A 16,609-nucleotide genomic window follows, 5' to 3' on the forward strand; every position below is an offset into this window, starting at 1 on the left:
GATGGACCTTTTAAGGTTTTGGAACGTATTAACGACAACGCATATAAGATTGATTTGCCTGGTCATTATAATGTGTCTGCCACTTTCAACGTCGCTGATCTGTTACCATTTGTCCCAGAGCTGGATGACCCCTTTGACTCGAGGACGAGTCCTTCCGAAGAGGGGGAGGATGATGGCATCAGGGTTGACCCAGGCCTCGGCCCAATTACCTGCTGTTCTGACCCGCTGATGGGCCCCATCGAAGGCCCAAGTTGAGCCAATTTTGTCGATAACTTGGATGACAAACTGGAGTGTTTTTTTCTAGTATTTTTTATTATAAATTGTTTAAGAATTTGTGTTTGATTCAGTTTCCTTTTTCATGTTTATTGCCTAAAGTCTTGGCTAGGTTTAGGCTTTAAATACCTATGTTTCCTGCTTTTAAAGGGAGTTTTTTGTTACGTATTTTTCTGAATAAGAATTTACCCAGCTTGTTCTTGTGTTTATTTGAACCATCGTGATTGCATATTGCATCAGAATCGATGTGAGTTTGTGAAAAGAGGGAAGAAAGAAACGCTTGTATTTTAATAATTACAACATTACCCTCCCTCACTAAAAAAAACTCAGCAATTTTTATTTTTCCCTTTTCCTTTTTTAAGCCTTTGGTCTAATAAAATCAATAGTATTAAAGGAGTTCTCTAGTTCTCTCATTAAAAGGAGTTCTCTCTAGATCCCACCCCTATATACATACATACATACATACATACATACATACATACATACATATATATATATATATATATATATATATATATATATATATATATATATATACGTTTGCTTACTCAAGCGTATTTGATTGAAATAGGACTCCTAACCGAGTGCTTTATGGAGTTCCATTCAAGGGCCCCTTCAACAAACTGACTTGGTCTAGATCCTACAGGGATGAATGTCACTTGGTATGACAATTTCTGGTTAACTTCCGAGAAGATGAGTGTAGAGGGTGAAACGGTAACACTCAAGCCAGGACCTGTGATAATGTTCACGGTGTAAGATGAATTAGCATCACCAACATTGGTCGCCGTTCTGGTGTACACTTTTGTCAAATTACCACTTAGTGTGATTGCAAATGAAGGATAATTTAGTTGTGCTTCAGGGATGCTTGATATGTTGGAACAAGAAACATGCTTTTGGACAATGGTTGTAACTTGCACGTCAGAATATCCTAACCTGCACAAGTAAGGTATATAATCATCAGCTTGCATATCATAGATAATTCCAGGATCATTAGCTTTCGATGGATTGACATGGCCAGCTCCAACAGCAAAGAAACTGGCGGGAAGCTCCCTTTCATCCTGAATCGATTGGTTGTTATGGTTGATCATATCAGCAGTGGTCATGATAGCGGATTTGATTCCAGCAGGAGACCATTCAGGATGTGCACTTTTCAATAATGCGGCTATCCCACTGAGTTGAGGGCAAGACATTGATGTACCAGAAACAACATTAAATGGGGCGGATGTTGTTGTGTTATCAACAGAGGTAGGCCATGCTGCAAGAATGCTAACACCAGGCCCAATAATGTCGGGTTTCAAAATTCCAGGACTTGCTAGATTTGGCCCTCTTGAAGAGAAAGATGTTACTTGAGGAGCTGACTGATCTCCTATGACAGTTCCATGGAAAATGATGGTAGCAACTGGTGATGGACTTGAACTCAAATATTCAAGCATTACAAGCCCATCTTCATAATTGATGTATGATACAGGGAGTACATGGGCATCAGCTATTGTACTAGCTCCATCTATTTGCTCGTTTGTGAGAATCATAGCAGCTCCACCCGCATCTTTTACCATCTGCCCTTTAGCAATTCTGCCTACCCCGCCACCTCTTAGGCAAATCACTATCTTTCCTCTTAATTAAGGATGGAGGGGAACTACAAAACTTGGCATTTGTATCACCACTCATCCCGGGGTATACAAGAGGCAAAAGGGTTTCTGGCCAATCTTTAGGCTGGAAGAGCGATTGTCCATCTAGTAACACCGCGTTCCCAAGTTTTACTGTTGCAGTTACCTTTCTATCAACTGTACTAGCACCAACTGTAAGAATCCATGGAGCCTCATTGGACAATGACGCATTAAAAGGTCCTTGATTTCCCGCAGAACAACTCACAAATATCCCTTTTTGTATCGCAGCAAATGCACCAACAGCGATCAGTTCATTATAAAAAGAAACGGATCCTCCCCCAATCGAGAGAGAAAGCACGTCTACACCTTCAATAGCTGCATCTATAGCTGCTAACATATCACTTTCACCACAAGTAATCTCGGTACATACTTTATACATTGCTATGTGTGCAAGTGGAGCCATCCCAACAGCAGTGCCATTGTCATTTCCAAGTGCGGTAGCACCTTGAACAAAGTTTCCAGTTGCAGTACTTGAGGTGTGTGTGCCATGCCCCCCATCATCAAGCGGTGAACCAGTACCATACTACCGCTAACAAAGTTTCTAGCACCAATCAGTTTGTTGTTACACCCCGCCACTTCACACTTTCCTTTCCATTTAGCTGGTGGAGGGCTTATGCCTGTATCGTTAAAAGAAGGATGACCGGGAGTAATCCCAGTGTCAAGAACGCCAATAATGATTCCCTTTCCATAGTTTGAATCCCTCCAGAAGCCTAGATTCTGGTGCAGTCCCAAGAAGTTAGGAGTATGCGTTGTATGTAAAGACAAAACCCGTTGAGGTCGAGCTAGTATCGCTCCATCAAGTTTTTCAATTTCACTTGCTTGCTTAACCGTCAGTTTGGCAGCAAACCCTTTAAGTACATTACGGTATGCGTAAACCATCTGTGGTTTCTCATCCGAGTCTAGAGCAATTGTGTGCAAGAATGTATTGTACCAGCTTTCAAGATCTTCGGTTTCAGAAAATGCATGGTCAGTGGGTGAGTTTAGTTGGACAATATATGTTTCGGTTTCTTTGGCAACGACCAATGAGAGGTACAAGATGGTGGTGAAAGTGAGAAGTAACGTGACCATAAGAACCTGCTTGCAACTATAGTTCTGCATGATTGTTGAAGAACTTGATATATGATGGATGTGGACTGTGGTGCATTGGCTAGTTTCTGATCGTTTGAATATATACTTATTTCAAGGCCGGCAAAAGGCCTTCACTGGAAATTACTTAGTAATATCCGTTATAAAACTAAAGGATATGACGAATTATATAGGCTTAGGTAGCAACGAGAAACACTTAATTAAGTAAGTGAGATACCCTCAGATCAATCAATCATATCCAGTAGGATCCCACCCATAGCAAGCTATAAGTAGGGTCTGGGGAGGGTGGGATGTAGGCACACCGTACCTCTATCCAGATGGGGTAGAGAGGTGGCTTCCAGGGAGACCCTCGGCTCTAAAAAAATATGTTTGAGGGGATATAGGAGGAAATTAAAGTTTAACAATAATATAATTAGTAATAGCCCGGAATAAAATTAGAACTACTAATAAATAAAACTATATAATATATGACATTAAAATAGCATAATGGTGTGCGACCAAGATAAGGTAAACAGTAGCTCCTTTAATAATTCATATCGCCCTAAAAATCCTTAGCTTTAATTCTACGTCTCCAAGAACTCCTATCCTCAACCATGTCCCCTGAAAGGTTTAGGTCTATCAAATCCTGCCTAATCCTCTCCTCCCAAGTCAATCTAGGTCGGCCTCTACCCCTCCTCCCCTCTATAGTAATGTTTTCTACGATTCTAACAGGATTCGTCGTCTGTCTTTTATTTGTTACATCTTTTATTTGTAAATCTATAGGTTTTTTGTAACCTGGAAATTATTTTAGATAACTGATAATAAATAAAATTAATACATAAAAGCTTGTTAACTTGACAACCAGAAAAAATACTTATCAAAATACCAAAAGTTTATGAACAGAGGAAATTAGGAATTAATAACATTGATTTGGGAGATGTTCCTAGTCGTGTACACTGAAATCAGGCTCTAGTCAGTTGTTATTGACGTGATCTCAAGTGCATTTCAAGTCCTATAGGTACCATATCGATCCCATCACTTCAAAATCCAAGGTTTTGACTCAAGAACTACAACTAGTAGAGCTGAAAGCTCTGATACCAATTGTATGTCCTAAGAACGGATCAAACAACAAAGTTCTTTGATCAATCTCCTTATAAGCTAGCCGAATCACTTGCAAGTTAACCGAGATCTCGGATCTTGTTGATGTTAAGTTATTACCGGAAATAGAAAGAAAAAGTGTAGAGAGAGTTGGTTATAGGATAAGATTTTCAAAAGGTTAGTTTTAGCAAGTGCATGCTTCCCATATATTATAGCTAGCCCAATGGGCTTTCTTTACAGGCCTCGGGCCCAAACATACATAAACAAAACGGATAAGCTAACAATTCGTAAATCAAATAAACAAATACAAAAAACTTAATGAATAAAACGTGGTCCTACACTGTATTTGAACATCATATATAATAGTGACCTTATAAAACGCTTTAACTTAGCGGTTATAAATTAATTAAACCCTATCTCATTCTCTTCTTTCCGTCATTGAAAGTTAGATACTTCATTGATGGACGTAACATTTATCGTCTAATGATATAGCTTCTTATTTTATATGATCTATTTTAGATGGATTGTGAGTTTTGGATGTACCAAATTAATTTATCATTATATCCAAATGTTTTTGAGTGGCCTGGAAAGTTTTATTTATTTAGGTTGTCGTCGCCTGTGATCATGGTCACATAAGATAACTACTCATCCTTTTACGGCTTATGAGTCTTGAGTCGGATGTAATCCATTTGGCTATTTAAGCCTTTTTGGATTTATGAAGATGATAACTTGTGGCAGCAAAATACAAGTGTTTGATTGCTCTTGATCCAACAGATGAGTTAGCCAACACAAAAATTTATGTAGGAACCAAGATATGAGCTTGGTGGGGGAGGAACGAGTAACCAATTTTCGTCTTGTAAGCAAGTAAATTTCTGAAACCCATATGGCTTAAGATGAAACAGTTTTTCATAAACGTCTTAGCAACAATCACATTCATGGGGCGGAATTGTCCAAATAAAAAAATATCATAATTTCACAAAATCAATTGTTTTCTGGTGGTTATGATGAAACCATATGAATACTTGTTTATCAATGTTAACAAATTCATGGTAGAAATCATTTGGCATATATGCAGTCGTTGAATCTCCACTAAAAGGCATATATATATGTCCGGTCATTTAAACACATTTGATAGAAATGGGACTCCTAACAGAGTGCTTTATGGAGTGCCATACAAGGGCCCCTTCAACAAACGGTTCTGGAGAAGGACCTGAAGGAGTGAATGTGACCTGGTACGACAATTTCTGGTTAACAGCCGAAAAGATGAGTGCAGAGGGTGAGACAGTAACAGTCATGCCTGGTGTTGGGATAATGTTGACAGTGTAAGATGAACTAGCATCCCCAACATTGGTAACCATTCTGGTGTATGATTTTGTTTCATTACCACTTAGCGTGATTGCAAATGAAGGATAGTTTAGTTGCTCTTCAGGGATGGTTTTTATATTTGCGCAAGAAATTTGCTTTTGGACAACAGTTGTAACTTGCTCGCTTGAGTATCCTAATCCACACAAGTAAGGTATGTAATCATCAGCTTGGATATCGTAAATGAGTCCAGGGTCATTAGCTCTAGATGGATTGACATGGCCAGCACCAACAGCAAACAAGCTGGCGGGAAGCTCCCTTTCATCCTGAATTGGTTGGTTGTTAAAGTTAATCGAATCTGCAGTGGTCATTATAGCGGATTTTATTCCAGCAGGAGACCAATCAGGATGTGCACTTTTCAATAAGGCCGCTATCCCACTGAGATGAGGGCAAGACATTGATGTACCTGAAATAACATTAAATGGGGCGGTGGTTGTTGTTGTTGTGTTATCAATAGAGGAAGGCCACGCTACAAGAATGTTAACTCCGGGCCCAACAATGTCGGGTTTCAGAATTCCAGGGCTTGCTCGACTAGGCCCTCTTGAAGAGAAAGAGGCCACTTGAGGTGATGATTTATCTCCTATGACAGTCCCACGAATTATGATGGTAGCAGCAGGTGATGGACTACTTGACGCCAAGTAATCAAAAATTATAAGTCCATCTTTGTAATTAACATGTGACACAGGGAGTATATGGGCATCAGTTCTTGTAGTTGTCCCATCTCTCTGCGCATTTATGAGAATCATAGCAGCTCCACGGCTCCACCACCTTTTTTTACTGTCTGCTCTTTTTCTCTTATTCCTATTCCACCACCTATCAGGCAAATCACTACCTTACCTTTTATGTCGGTGTTCTTTAAGGATCTTGGGGCACAAAACGTGGCATTTGTACCGCCAGTCATCCCAGGGTATACAAGAGGCAAGAGGGTTCCTGGGAAATTTTTAGGCTGAAAAAGCGATTCGCCATCTAGCAACACCCCGTTTCCAAGTTTCACAGTAGCAGATACCTTTCTATCAACAGCACTAGCACCAACTGTAAGAATCCATGGAGCCTCGTTGGACAACATTGAATTAACAGGCCCAAAATTTCCTGCAGAACAAGTCACAAATATCCCTTTTTGTATTGCAGCAAGCGCACCTACAGCAATCAGGTCGCTGTAGAAAGGAAGGGACCGTCCACCAATCGAGAGAGAAAGCACATCTACACCTTCTTCAATAGCTGCATCCATAGCGGCTAACATATCACTCTCACCACAACGAGTCTGGTTACATACTTTGTACATTGCCAAGTGTGCGAGTGGAGCCATCCCTACAGCAGTGCCATTGTTATTTCCAAGTGCATTAGCACCTTCAACAAAGTTTCCAGCAGCAGTACTCGAGGTGTGTGTTCCATGTCCAATTTGATCAAGCGGTGAATTAGTACTATCGCTAACAAAGTTCCTAAGACCAATCAGTTTGTTGTTACACCCTGCTACTTCACACTTGCCTTTCCATTTAGCTGGTGGAGGGCCTATGCCTGCGTCGCTAAAAGAAGGGTGACTAGGTGTAATCCCACAGTCAAGAACCCCAATAATGACTCCCTTGCCATAGTTTGAATCTCTCCAGAAACCTAGATTCTGGTGCAATCCCAAGAAGTTAGGAGTATGCGTTGTGTGTAACGACAATACCCTTTGAGGGCGGGCTAATATCGCCCCATCTAATTTCTCAATTTCAGCCGCTTGCTCAACCGTCAATTCTGCAGCGAACCCTTTGAGCACATTACGGTATGAGTAAACCATCCGTGGTTTCTCATCTGAATCTCTAGCAATTGTGTGCAAGAATGTGTTGTACCAGCTTTCAAGATCTTCGATTTCAGAAAATATGTGTTTAGGGGGGAGGCTTAGTTGGACAATATAAGTTTCGGTTTCTTTGGCGACCACCAGTGAGAGGTTCAAAATAGGGATGAAAGTCAAAACTAACAAGGCCAATATAACCAAATTGCATCTGTTGTTCTCCATGATTCACTACTAGAAAAATAGGCAAATGCGACCAAAATTTGCCACCGGAAAAAGCGGTGGCAAATCTTGCAACTGATTTGCTACCGAATTCATAATGGTCGTAAAAGTAATGACGACCCCATGTTCGGTCGGAAAACAATCGCAAAATTTGCGACCGCTTTTATTTACGGTCGCAAAAATCATTAAAACATATTAAATAAATTAAATTATAGAATACTGTATGAGAAAATAAAACACAAAGTCGTAAATCGGTGGCAAAGTGTTTAAGCCGGTTGCAAACTTTGCCACCGTTCCAGTCGGTTGCAAAAGAAAATAAAAAATAATACTTAAATAAAAAGTTATTTCGTTTCTTCGTAAATATTTCCCCAATTCTTCTCCCAATTTCACCAGACTCCGCAGTCCCCTCAATTTCTCTCAAACCCTAACCTCAAACCGGATGACTACCACCGCCATCGCCGCCGCCTCCTCCACCGCCATCGCCGCCTCCATCTCCGCCGCGTCTCAGCCTGCCGGCACTTGTGGCGCTCGTACAGGTCTCCTTCGTTATCTCTCACACACACTTATTTTAAATCTAACGGTTGTATAGAACAAAATAGTATCATGCTGGTTTAATTTTGGTAAATATGTTCAGTTTTACTTTTAAATTAGGGTAATTATACATAATTGTAGCCTGTCGAATTCAACTAAGATCTGTTTTAATACCAAAATTGATGCTAGTTCTAAGAATGTTGTTCGAAATTATGATAGTTAATTAAGATATCTGAAGGTGATTATTGTAAATGGAGATTGATGGAATGATGATGTTGAAATATATATACATAAGTGTGTTAACTCTATGTGACTGTGTATCTAATGTATGCATAGCTGATTTATATCACTTTTAGTGTTAAATTAGGGAAGATATAGATACATGTATACTTTGGAAGTCAACTAAGGTGTGTTCTAGATCTCTTGCCAGACACCGCAGCTATGGTATAATTTCTGTTTCATTTGATTAACTGTATCGATTTTAGGTTTGTTATAGATATGCTGCACTGAAACTCTAGATTATTCATGATGTGAGGTTAATCGAATCTTGTTTGTGTTCAATGTTTGGAAATTTTAATCGTTGAGTTGCGTATGTGATTTGATTTGAGTATGCTACATTTTTTGTTGTAATTTTGATGTTTATGGTTATTTTTACAAATTTATATGTTTTGTTATGTTAATTTGTTCATCTGTATGTGTGTATTTGTGTGACAACATTTGTTAAAAATCTAGCGGAAATTGGATTGATGTGTTTATTTATGTGATAACATTTTTTTGTTTTGTGTTTTTTGACAGCATTTGTATATTGTGTCAAGTTTAGTGGATGTTTTGTGTTGTTTAGTTAAAAAGAGTGATTGTCATGGACAGAGTATTGTGGCTTGATTCATTAAAAGTCGGACTTAAGTTAACAAAATGTTTGATTTTTTTAGTTATTTTGCTCTTTTGTATTGTGCTTTAGCTACGTATATTCAATTTTATGTTAAGCAATTTGAGGCTTTATTTTTCAAGTTATGTAGTAATGAACTTTTACTTAAAGACTTAACTGGAATAGCTAACAATATTTGTACCTTATTAAAGGCTCGTGGACTCAAGAAACACATGAAGAGGCTCATTGCCCCGAACCACTGGATGCATGACAAACTTGGTGGTTCTTTGTAAGTCAATTATTTTTTACGTCTTATTTCTTTCCTTTTGAAGTTGTTTTATGTTATAGTTTTGACCTTATCAGATTTTTACAGGCTCCTAAACTATCATCTGGCTCACACAAATCCAGAGAATGTTTGTCATTGATCCTCTTCTTGAGGAATATGTTGAAGTATGCTTTGACATACTGTGAGGTGCAAGTAGTCTTGATGCAACGTCATGTTCTTGTTGATCACAAGGCTAGGGCGACTAAGAATACTCACTCTGCTGGATTCATGGGTTAGTTCAGTTACCATTTTTGCGTTTATTGTTATTGTAAGTGTAATGTTTTTTATTGGTGGCGATTTCAAATAAACAAAAACTGAGCTTCTAGCTAAAGAGAGAGAGTTTGTATATTGTGCTTTAGCTCTCTGCTAGAAGTTTAGTTTTCGGTTATAAAGATTTCGGTCGTTTAGACAAAAAAAAATATACATGAGATACCTGTACTTTGAGTTGATTTGGGCTAATCATAAGTTTGTATGTACTTTGGTATTACACAGCTGTTACTAAACGATAAATGCTTATTTATAATCTAATTTTTGGATTTGAATTGTGTTGTTTTATTTTTGGATCAGACGTTGTTTCCATTCCTAAGACCAATATAAGTTGCCGACTTGCTTATGACAAAAGGTAGATTCACGCTGCACTCGATCAGAGACCAGGATTTTAAGGTTTGTAATCTTATTCTGAAAATTCTTCATTTGATATGAAAATTTTGTTTATTGCCACATCCACCCATGGTTACATGAAGAAGTGAATTTTACCTAAATTTCATGAATAAGTGAGATGGTTTATTATTACCTTTTTGTTTAATATTCTTCTCATATTAGCTGCTATTGTTTGTCAATTAGTGTACCATTTGGAGTTAGCTGTTTTCGTTTGGGCACCGGCACACTGTATCACTGATCCAACCATCAGCAATTCAACATGAGGTAATAATTTCTTATGCAGATATATAAATATCTGGTGATGCAACTTTTTTGTGGTCATAGTTTTTTTATGTTTTAGTATGATGATAGATTTAAGTTTTATTTGAAGATGCATTTAACTATAATTTAAGTTTTATTATACATGGTAAAATATAACTTAAGAAAAAGAAATGATGCTTTCAAAATTATAATATGAACTTCTTAGACATAATACTTATCTCAATTTTAAACGATGACACTAATTTAAATTATCTCAGTTTTCATGTCTTAATACATAATTTTAATGAGATGTTTTCATAAATCATAGCATACAATCCAGTTTTTTAAGTTTAACATTCTTTACTGAAAATTGGAACACAATTTTGAGGAAATTTGCCTTTTACATATAAGTCAAAGGGCAGTGCAGAAGTCAGTTCCAAGCAAGATTTGCTAGTTGCACAAATCAGGTTCAATACTAGCAAACGGTTCCATGATCCGAGAGATCAACTAGTATCCGAACCGTTTATAAGCATTATGGTTGGTCAGCGGGTCTAATTTTTTCCATTAATTGGGTCTGGGTTGGTTTTAGTTGGTAAGACCCGTTTGATCACCCTTAATGATTTGAATGAGTACTTATAAAACGGCTGAGTTGACTCTTGATTTCTTTGACCTCTATACATTGGTTGTTTTGTAGATTGAAAATAAATTGGTTGTTTTGTAGTTTGAAAAGTAAATATGGTTATCAAGGAACTCGTCAAGGAAAAGAAAGAATAGAAACAACGTTAAAATGGAATTTTTGAGGAGTTGCGACTGAAAAGGACAAAAGATAAGGCAGAGAAAGATGTTATGCACAATAGGATGACAAAGATTGAAGTTATGTAAGTAACTATGGCTAAGAAATAGAATATAAACACTTAAATTTGAATGTTCGGATGTTTGGTATATTATTTGACATTTTAATTTGTAATTTTAAGTTGAATGTTTTATATAGAAACTTAATAAATGCTTAATAATTAAAATATCAGCATTATTAACACAGCTGAAACGGAATAATATATATTAAAAAACATTTTGGCCATAAATTTGCGACGTTTTTACGGTAGCAAGATTTGCGACTGCATTTAAGGTAGCAATTGTTGCGACCTCTTTAGTGGTAGCAATATTTGCGACAGTATTTACTGTGGCGCGTTTTTGGTAGCAGCTTTTGCAACCGCTCTCATGGTTGCAAGACATGTCTGATTTGCGACCGTTTTTTAGGTAGCAAATTCTGGTCGCAAACGTGTAGAATCGGTCGCAAGTTGGTCACAATAGGCTATTTGCGACGTGTGTTTTTCCGATTATAGTTTTGGTCGCAAAAGGGCAGTTACTACCGTTTTGCGACCGAAATTGCCTTCGCAAAAGCTGTTTTTCTAGTAGTGATTGATGAGGAACTTGATAGTGAATGTGGTGCACTAGCTAGTTCAAGATCGTTTGTATATATACTTGATTCCTAGGCCGGCAAAAAGACAAAAAGTCTTCAGTAGAAGTTAGTAATATCCATTATAAAATACTCAAGTCTCATGTCCACAAATGTCATACCTTCTTTCATTTGCTATAGTTTATTAGTAAGCCGGAAATATAAATACAATAAATTTTTAAATAAAGCAAATTAGTTGGTCGTCTGGACAATATGAAAAAATTACTAACATAATATACAAATGTTTGACATATAAAAGAACTAGTTTTTGCCCACGTGTCGCTGGTTTTTTTAAATTTTTCTTTTTAATCATTTTACAACAATATTTTTGTCATTAATTGTTTTATTTTTCAACCAATATATATTTTGATTTATTATGTATATATTTGTTTGTCACGTTAGTTATATTATTAAAGTATTAGTTATTTCAACTAAGATTAATAGGTTTATAGTATTAGAAAAGTAAAATAAATCAAGGTTCAATAGTAATATTATTTCCTTTCTTTAAGATTTCTATAACCATTTTACAACTCAAACTTGGAGCCGTTGCAAGAAATCAATCAACTGATTGCCATCCTTTTTTTTATTACTTTTTCCATTATTAGCTTGAAGCTTTTTCTATTTAATGTAATGTTCTTCTTTGTAAAAGATATATCAAACAACTCAATCAATAACAAAAACCAATTATGATTTCTATTTTACAATATGGTATCAAAGCAGAGTTTGTGATCTTTGGATCAAGCTATTTAAACAACCTGCTCAAAAAGGTTCACCACCTACAATCGTCTGTTCCTTCGAACAACCTTCAATCAATCTTGTTTGCTGCTGTATTTCTTGTTTGGAGGGAAAGATTTACTATTCCTGTTGCTGGAACAAAAACTAATTTGTTACTGTTCCAGTCTGTTGTTCAACCCTCAACACCTACCTTGTTCATAACCCAGTTCAACACTAAAAATAAAAAAAAAATTTACCTCGTCCCGTTATTTTCTCATTAAGCTCGTAATCAATACTTTATGACTGGGAATAACAATACCAGTGATGAACTTGCAATACAAATCACCAATCGTGCTCAAGAATAGCCTCAAAAATCAATATCCAACCCCAAAACAAAATTCAGGGTTTCCCTCAAAGGGACGGTCTGCAAATAAAAGTTTGAACTGTTCATCATCATTGGTCGATAAAACGAAATTAAAGGGCACTCACTACGGGATGTCGAAACGTACTAGAGACCAATGTTTTAAACTCGTCAGCTTCCCAGAATGATGGAATGACATGCAAAAGAAAGGAAATAATTAGTGGAAAAAAGCCACGACTGTCGGCGGCGACTCAGGAGTCACCGGAAATGACAACCAAAATGATACCATGGGTAGCTTCGGAGATATGACGGCTGCCGGAGAAGAAATCATAGAACAGATGGAGTCAACACAGGTATTGGGTTTGAGAGACTACTCTCAAGCCCCCGTATTTGCCATACTAGTTTTATTGATCTATTAAAACCTCAATAAACCCCTTGGATTAACTAATAATTCTGAAAAGGCCCCTAAAACTCCTATTATGTTCAATACTGGTCAAAAAGTTTAAAACGAGGATTCTGTTTTTTACAAAAACAACCCAAACAAAAACATAGGAGAAGCTAACATGGTTGAAACATGTGAAAAGTTAGATAAATCGTGGTGCTACTAACACCAGACATTCGAATTATCCGATATTATTTCAAATTCAAATCCTAAAATTAAACACATAAAAACCGCGAATGGGGGAATAGTTCCCGTTTTGGGAGGGGGAACTATTGAAATATTACCCACATTAAAACTTTCAAATTGCATTTACGTCTCTTCATTGTCACATATATTATCCATTAGTCATGTGACAAATGAATTAAATAGCACAGTTTTAATGTACCCAACCTTCTATATCTTACAAGATATCAGGAGGGGATCGATTATTGGACGTGACACTGAACGCAATGGGTTGTCTTATGTGTAGGAAGTGACTCGTCATGGTACTGGGATTTTAGACTAGGACATCCATCTATTGGTTATTTGAATATTTTATTTCCAAAATTATTTCCTAGTAATAAAACATTAAGTTGTGAAACCTGTGTCATGGCGAAAAGCCATAGACATACCTTTAAACCGAACAACACAAAAGTTGATTTACCTTTTTCTATTATTCATTCAGATGTTTGGGGACCGAAAAAAATTATTTGGGGGGGGGGGCAACACTTTTGTTTTTTTTTTTTTTTCATTTGTTGATGATTGCACTCGTATGACTTGGATCTATTTTTTAAAAAATAAATCTAAAGTTTTTGATAAGTTTACTATGTTTTACACCATGATAAAAACATAAATCAAAACAAATATTCAAGTTCTTCGGTCTGATAATGGGGGGGGGGGGGGATTCGATAACGATTCTATGAAATAATTTTGTGAAACTAAAGGAATTATTCACCAAACATAGTGCTCCCACACTCCTGAACAAAACGGCACCATCGAATGGAAAAAATCGTATTTTACTAGAAATAACCCGAGCTCTGCTGATCGAATCCCATGTTCCAAAAACTTTCTGCCCCAAAGCTCTTGCTACCACTACGTATCTTATCAACAGATTTCCCACAAAGGCCCTTGACCTATAAACCCCTCTTCAATCTCTTTCAGAATTCACCAAATTACCTCCACCTCTTACACTTCAACCACGAATATTTGGGTGTTCGGTTAATTGTCCACATACCCAAAATCAATCGAAGCAAACTTGACTCATCTGCTGAAAAATGTGTTTTATAGGCTATGGGGTCAACCAAACGGGGTACTAATGTTATAGCCCAACAAACGTCACATATACACTACCATGAACTGTGACTTTCTTGAAATAAAGCTTTTTTATACCTCCCAACAAAGTAGTAATGGGGAGAACGAGCATGAAACCCTAAGTTGGTTAAAATGGGTTCCAAAATTGGCCTCATCATCTGAAGAAATCAATCATAGTACCCAATGTGAGTCACCGACCTCACATCAATCGGGTGGGCCTTCAATCAGTGTTCTAGACCCAAATGCTCCAAACCATTCCTCTAGAGTGAGTAAATCTCAAGTACCTGAAAATATTACTCCTCAAAATGTTAATATATCTAACAATCATGTAGTAGAAGAAGAACAAACCATGCAGGAAATAATGCAGGAGGAACATGTGCAGGAGGAACAAGAACCTATACAAGAAGAAACAACCGAAAAACATACCCTCCCACCAAGTGTCAACAGAGGAATACCTGCAAAAAGATACTCCCCGGAGAAACAATCCAAATCTTCCAGATACCCCATAGAAAACATAGCCGAAGAAAACCTATCTAGAGAAGCCAAAGCCTTTAACGCTTCCTTATATTCTCAAAAAATTCCAAATTCCATAGAACAACCCTTAAAATCCAAGAACTGGAAGGATGCCATGGAGACGGAGATGAAGGCATTGATAAAAAATGAAACATGGGAAAAATGTAACCGTCCACGAGGAAAAAAACCAGTAGGATGTCGATGGGTCTTCACGATTAAACACAAGCCTGGTGGAACCATTGAAAGATACAAAGCACGGCTGGTGGCTAAAGGCTATAGCCAAACGTATGGGATTGACTACAAAGAAACATTTTCTCTGGTAGCCAAGATTAACACAATCAGGGTCCTTTTTTCAATCGCTGAAAATAAAGGATGGCCTCTTCATCAATTTGATGTTAAGAATGCCTTCCTTCATGGGGACTAAAAGAAGAAGTCTACATGGAAGCTCCACCTGGGTTTACTGAAAATTTCAAAGCAAATGAAATATGTCGTTTAAAAAAAAACTATATACGGCCTTAAACAATCTCCTAGAGCTTGTTTCAGCAGATTCACTTTAGCAATGAAGGTATTTGGTTTTCGACAAAGCAATTCCGATCATACCCTCTTCCTTAAAAATAGAGGTAACTTTGTAACTTGTTTAATTATATATGTTTATGACATGATTATGACAGGGAATGTTGAAGAAGAAATGAAGAAATTAAAGGCAAACCTTTTCACATAATTCGAAATGAATGACCTAGGAAGACTAAAGTACTTTCTTGGGATTGAAGTACTAAGGCTAAAAAGGGTAACTTTATATGTCAAAGAAAATATATAGCTGATCTATTGGCCGAGCCAAGAATGATCGACTGTAAACCGGCTGACACACCAATGATGGTAAATCATAAACTCCATATGGAAGGAGGGGAATTGATAGACAAAGAAAGATACCAACGCTTGGTAGGAAAACTGATATACCTCTCACACACTCGTCCAGAAATTGCATATGTAGTAGAGGTAGTTAGCAAATTTATGCACCAACCCCAAGTCACTCACATGGAAGCAGTATGGAGAATTATTAGATATCTCAAAGGGACAACTGGTCATGGGGTTCTCTTTCAACCAAACAAACACTTAAAAATCCAAATATACACTGATACAGACTAGGTAGGGGACAAAGTTGATGGAAGATCAACAGTAGGGTACTTCACACTAGTTGGTGGAAATCTAGTTACATGGAGAAGCAAAAAATAAAAAGTAGTAGCATTATCTAGTGCCGAAGAAGAATTCAGAGGAATTGCACGGGCCGTGGCAGAAGTTCTATGGATACGCAAACTTATGACAGAAATTGGTTTTCTCCAAACCGAAGCCAGTAAAATCATGTGTGACAACAAAGATGCAATACAGATTTCAGAAAATCCAGTTCAACGTGATCGTACAAAACATGTGGAGGTTGATAGGAACATCATCAAAGAAAAGCTTGAAGCAGGAATTATAGAACTACCATTCGTTCGATCAGAAGACCAACTAGCAGATATATTAACAAAGGCCGTCAACGGAAGAATATTCAACAATTGTCTTGACAAGTTAAGCATCGGAAACCCCGCTACTCAATTTGAGGGGGAGTGTTAGAAAAGTATAATAAATCAAGGTTCAATAATAATATTATTTCCTTTCTTGGAAGATTTCTACAACCATTTTACAACTCAAACTTGGAGCCGTTGCAAGAAATCAATCAAATGATTGTCATCCTTTTTTATTATTTTTTCCACTAT

The 16,609-nt window shown here is 37.2% G+C and overlaps 2 pseudogenes; both read right to left on the reverse strand.

Moving 5' to 3' along the window:
• Nucleotides 1-815: 815 nt before the first annotated feature.
• LOC143623824 (subtilisin-like protease pseudogene) lies at nt 816-3,236 on the reverse strand (annotated as a pseudogene).
• Nucleotides 3,237-5,221: 1,985 nt separating this feature from the next.
• LOC143623825 (subtilisin-like protease pseudogene) lies at nt 5,222-7,461 on the reverse strand (annotated as a pseudogene).
• Between the last annotated feature and the right edge of the window lie 9,148 nt (nt 7,462-16,609).

This window comes from Bidens hawaiensis, unplaced genomic scaffold (assembly GCF_021521415.1).
Source record: "Bidens hawaiensis isolate Kalapana, Puna unplaced genomic scaffold, B.hawaiensis_p1.1 tig00003544_1, whole genome shotgun sequence".
In the NCBI taxonomy this organism is placed as follows: Eukaryota; Viridiplantae; Streptophyta; class Magnoliopsida; order Asterales; family Asteraceae; genus Bidens; species Bidens hawaiensis.